The sequence below is a fragment of the Gavialis gangeticus genome, unplaced genomic scaffold (assembly GCF_001723915.1).
Source record: "Gavialis gangeticus isolate Ggan-Ray unplaced genomic scaffold, GavGan_comp1, whole genome shotgun sequence".
Taxonomy (NCBI): Eukaryota; Metazoa; Chordata; order Crocodylia; family Gavialidae; genus Gavialis; species Gavialis gangeticus.
The window spans coordinates 78,177,085-78,183,213 of NW_017729025.1; positions in this window are offsets into that span (position 1 = coordinate 78,177,085).

The window sequence follows — 6,129 nt, forward strand, 5'->3', positions numbered from 1 at the left end:
TTCTGCATCTGGTTTAAATTCTATATTCTATACCTGGTGCCATTTTCCCAGCTGTGGCAGATCTAGGGAAATGTCTGAGAACCTATCTTTTTAATAAGGTGTATTTTTCTTGTCCTAAGGTTCCTTTCCTCTGCCAGATAGCCCCTTTTGGTTTTACAACAGCTTACATATATTTTCCATTTTCCATGGTATTTTAGCAAATGTACCTTTGCTAATTATTTGTATAAAACAGCACTATGCCAACTAGCATTCTTATTATTCTAGCCTGACTGCCTTTCCTGTTTCTCTTCAGGTAGCATTTAGATCCAGTAAAATGTTGTTGATAGGCATAGAAGAGACCTTCTCTTACTTCTACACCACAGATCTCTTAAATTTGTAGTAAATGAGGAATATGCTTAATTGCATAGTCTTCAGCCCACAGGTTGGAGACAGGATGGCTCTGTGAATTGGTAATAGGATAAAGCTTTTACCACTGAATTTACAGTTCAAAGGCCATCATAGATTAATAGGGAGAGATTGTTACCACCATCTGGTGTCTGTTTAGTGACCTACATGGAATAAATTAGTAGTCTCAGTTAAGATTCTAGTGGGCTGGAGTCTAAAGGGCAGAAAACACCATCAACATTATAACACTGCAGAAACACCTATGTCTGAATAGTCAGGAAGACAAGTTTTCATGTGACACCTAGAGGTCAGGTTAAGCACCTTGGTAGCAAAGTGGAGAAAGCTTGCTGCAATGTGTCCCAGCACAGTGGTCCATTTAATTGGCATCTGCAGACCTTGCTGGAGCCATGTCCCATAGTCAGGACATGCTGCTTCTGGGGCCCAATTCTGCAGGACAGTGCTGCACCCTGGCCCGGGGCATTATAACGGGATTTGCTGTCTAAAGGTGTGTGTGACATCTCCTGGTGGCCACTATAATCTCTCTCCTCTCTGGTTAATCAGGGTACCTCCCTGTGTTTATCTGCCACACCTTTAAAGTTATTTTAAATTTGGGAGACTGCCCAGTCTGCCAGAATAATTCCTTTGCCCCTTGGCTCTATGTCTCTAAGCCCTCAGCACCTCAGGTTCAGTTCAGTTCAATTAACTGGGCCTGTGGCCCTGAGGCTCAGTTCAGTTCACTGGGTCCACAGCCCTCTGGCTGAGTCCCCAGCTTCTATCAGTCCTTTTTCAACTGCAGCACCTTCTACAGGAACCTTCCGTGGCTGCCTTCCTCCACTTTGGGCACTCTCATGCCTCTTGGCTTAAACAGCAACATAAAGCAAAACCAAACATAGTCAAGTGTAGCTTGGATGCCTTTCTTATTGCTCTCCCCAAGCCTCTACTCAATTCTGCTGGCTTCTCCCATCTTGGGCCCTCCTGGGTTTACTCACCGTTTCCCCAGTCTCCCGTATTGCGTCCCTACCCAGCACAGGGAGCTCCTTCACCTAGCATAGCCAAGGCTAGTCTTCAGCTCTCCACGCTACTTCTCTGTTCCCAGCAGTGAGCTCCTACTTCCAGTTCTGCCCAGGTCAGACTGATTCTTTGCCTCTGATGCAGGGCATATATAGTCCCTGGCCCCTCCTCCTGAGCTGAGAACACCTCAGTAGGCCATTACCTAATTACCTGCCAGATGCTTATTATCTAGGGCTCTTCAGCTTTCTACCTGTACTGCCAAGCCTTACTCTCAAGAACAGGGCTTGACCCCTGTTATAGGCATGGCATCATGATATGCATGCTGTGGGAATCCCCTACAAGGGGATTCCTAGGGCATGCAACTGCTGAAATTGACTGGGGATCCTTCATATGGCTGGGGACTCTACAGGCATGCAGACCATCCTCTGACCTGGGATGCCGCAGTAAGAAATGCATGCTCTGGGAATACCCTGAAGGGGCATTTATGGGATGCACAGGACTGGACCCCTGAAGCCTTGGGAACAACTGCCCCAGCGAAGCTGGCAAAAATTACACTGGGCTGCCTACGCTTTCCCCCCATAAGCGAACAGACATTGGCCACAAAAAGTTGGCACAGACTGGGACTAGGAATCATTGCTCTTACAAATTTGGGTATTTGCTGATGCAACAAAGGGTTAAGACATCTGTTTGTCCAAGTTTTGTGCCACCATAACTGTTTTATGGAGACACAAAGGCAATATCTATTTATAGCTACAGACTAAGCAAATCTCTAGTCCCTCTTTGCAACAGCCTCATAACTTCTGTCTGAAAAGGACAACAGTTAGGTCTCCAAGCCTCCTCAAATTTGATTTTAGACCTAGACATAAATGCTATATTTGTTGTGTTAGTTGATCTCTTTATGATAGATAATGACATAAAAAGGACAGACAATAAATTCTTTTAAATTTTTCTACTGCCTTTGATACTGGTGACCATGAGATGGCGCTAACACATTTCCAAACCCTAGCAGTCTAGACAGTTAGGTTCTCCATCCTTTTCAAGAAGTCTGCAAAGAAAGTACCATGCAATTTATCTAAAGAAATCTTTCTTTGAAGTTCTGTTTTGCCTCCCATTAGGTAGGATAGTGAAGTAATAAAAGCTGTGGTCTTGTCACCATGTAGATGATACTGATATTATATTACAGCCTTTTCAGTCAGGGCAGATAATAGCAAAGTAAAATAATATTGCCCATATCTTAACTTTGACTCTAAATGCTGCTAAAGCATTTTTTCTTATACATACAGTTTGTCTTCTAATTTATTATTTGCTTCTGACATCCACTCTATGGCTTCATATTCTGTTATTTAATTATATTTATTTATTATCTTTTCCTCAAATCCTTCCATATCCTTAAATCTTTTGGCTCAGCCTAATCCTTCAAATCCTATAATTACGCAAACAAAGCATTTTAACCTTGTGGCCTTCCTGGACTCTTGTCTGCTGCTCATGACATGTAGGTTTCTCTTGATTAATGATGTTTACTGCTCCATTTTCTTCCCCAGAATACTCATGGAAAGTTACATTCCACTGAGCTCCAGTTCATAATAGGACTCGATGTCACACCATTATTATGAGCATTATAATGATTAGGGCAGCAGCTTTCTACTATTAAGACATTGTTTCTTTTAGTTATAGCATTTAGATGACATTGATGGAATTGATGTACTCTCACACAATAGAAAACGAAAGCCTGGTGTCTGCTTTCAAGCAACCACTTGTAATTCCTTTGTGTTTCTGAGGTTCATGATGGTGAATTCTTTTTAATGTTACATCTATAATGTGTATCAGTTTATTTCTGGTATCTAAAAAACTTTAGTATTGCATTATAATATATTGGTTTGCCCAAATGCTTTAGTTGACACTTTATACACATAGTGATTTATTTTTCTAAGAGGATCATTTAAATTAATGTGATGACATTGGTAAATGGTTGGTTATTTTTCATATAATGTGTATTACTGTGGAAGAAGCCACTTTTACCTTTATCTGTCTTGACAGTATAGAGTAGCTGAATCTGAATAAAATTTAGATTGAAATGTATCCAGAATATTGTTACAAGAAGGATATCTGGGGAGATGAGGGAAGGGTCTTTTCTACAGCATCATGATGAGAAAGAGAGGGTTACAGTTTTAAGAATTTTAAAAAGTTTAGTGTTTTAGGAAGGGATAACAGTAGCAAATGTTAGTGATTTATGGAAGGCACTGATGGAAACTGAGCTGTTGATAATGTAGGACTGGGGTGACCATATAGGACCATGGGAAATCCAACACTTTGCCTCTCCCCACCCCCTTCCCCACCCCCACTCTACCAAGTCAGCTGTGCTGCTGCAGGCAAAGGTGGCATGGTGCACTACGGAGGCAGACAGCAGTGGTAAAAAATTAAATGTAAGTAACTGATTTTTAAAAATTTGAATGACCACTGTAAACAATATAATAATGTTGATATCCAGCAGAAATTAAGGTTTAAGAAAAAATCTAATAATATGAAATTTTTAGGAAAAAAGTAGCCCAAGGAAAATATAGCCCCAAAATAGCTCTTGGCTCTCACATGGGGCCTTCAGCAGCAGCAGCCCCATCTCAGCAAAGCAAGAGCAGCTGCACACTGCTGCTTCCCCTGCTACAGCCTTGGCAGTGCAGCACCTCTTCCAGCCTCAGATGAAGCTCAGAGCCCTGAGGCTGTATTCTCCCCCACCCGCAGTGTGATCCTGTCATCTGAGGGGACCCAAGCGATGGTGCCCAACAGCACCTATTATAGCTATTACACCTATTACAGCTGCAAAGGCTCAGGGTAGGAGGAGAGGCAGCTGGGTCTAGTAGGATGGAGCTGGCCAGGGCTACAGTCCCAGAGCAGAGCCCAGAGCATCCCCCCAAACATGGGTCCCTGGCACCCATGTGGGCAGGAGTGGGGGGAAGGACCCCCTCCACTCAAGGCAAGTGTCCAAGTTGCCCCCAACCACCCCCCGCCATGAAGCCCTGTCTTCACCTGGGTTCCGGGTGGCGGATGCTGCTCCCTGATCCCAACTCTGCCGGGCTGTGAGCAGAGTTGCTTGCACGTTAGGGTCAGTCAGAAGCTGGAGATGTGTGATCCTACCAACCCAGGACTTTTGCTTCAATTTTCCCCAAAGGCCGGGATGCTGAGGCAGCCTATGAAATCCAGGACTGTTCTGGCCAATTCCAGATGTATAGTCACCCTACGTAGGAGGCAAGGGCAGAGGAGTCAGAAAGGAGAATTAATTGTCTTAAGGACCAGGTGAGGTCAGAGTTTAACAGGCACATAGAAAGGAAAATAGAACACAGGCTGAAGATGGACAAGAGGTGAAAAAGTAGAGAAGTACCGTAAGTAAGAGCATTACCAAATAGACAGAGCAACACCATTTTCAAATTAAGTAGGTGAATGCTGAAAAAGTGAGGCATTGAGAGAGTGAGCTGAATAGGCAGAGAAGAGTTGACTATTAAGGATAAGAGCAATGCAGTACTTATGGTATTGCATGGTTTTGAAAATGCAGTATTGAATTTGGTTCTTCCCACTAAAAATATGAATAATCATTGTTCAAAACTCAACATCAAACAGAAAAATAAATGCCTGTATTAAAAGTCAGCCTGACCAGTCCCACTTTTTTCTACATGCAGCAGAAATAACAGATGTCTTCTGTCACAGAGTGCAGGGGGGCAGTACCTAGATGATACAGGATGCACTGACTTGGTTATGGAAGGGTAATGTACATAGCAGTGTACAGATATAAAAAGTCAGATTCCCTTTAGGAATAGCAGGCTATGGCTGTAACCTGAAGTTCCACCCACTTGGTACATACTTGAGCTAAGGCTTCTATCTGCCAGGCCTGTGCCTTCTATGTACATTTTATTCACAGTACACAGCATATTTACAGAGCCCATGCTGAGTCATCTCCAGGATTTGGCTCCAATGTACATGCATTAATTTAAACTGCCCAAACAAGCCGCTGGAGGAAGCCTTTACAAAAATAAACTGGAATGACTTTTTGCCACCACAGACTTCCATGTCTGGACCTAAAGAAGATTTATCACATCTTACCTTTTCCAACGTATGTTCAGAGAGGCCCTATCCCAGAAAATATGACATGTCCTTATATGGTACACTGAGCCCAGCTGGAAACAACAGAATAACTGGAACAATTTTCTTAATAAGATTTCTTGAGAGGATATTTTTTCTGTGCTTGAGTAAATGAATTCCAGCCAGGGAAAATAAAAGATTTGTAAACCATCTGTTCCTTCTTGCTTCTCATTTTCTGTGTATCTAGGATAACCACATAAGGACCCAAGTCAAGATTTCTTTCCCATCCCATTTCAAAAAGGATACAATAAAAGGTTCTTAGAAGGAAAATAAAAATCATTAAGAGCATGAAATGGGGGGGAGGGGATGGTGGTGGTGGAAAAGGAGACATTTGGAAGACGAGAACTATATAATTTTGGAAAGAGGTATGCAGAATGAAATAGTCTAAAATTGCTGCTATTGAAGTAATGGGAGCAAACATAATAATGAACAGTGTTGAGAGGGACATATTCTTCAATACACATTTTCTATAATACAAGAGTAAGAAAGCCCCTGAGGAAGTGAAAAGCAACACTTGAAAGGTATCATTAGAATTTTTAAAACAAAACCTGCAATTAACTTGTAGAATTAACCACTTCAAAAGTTGTAAGGGAAAAAGCACAGTTA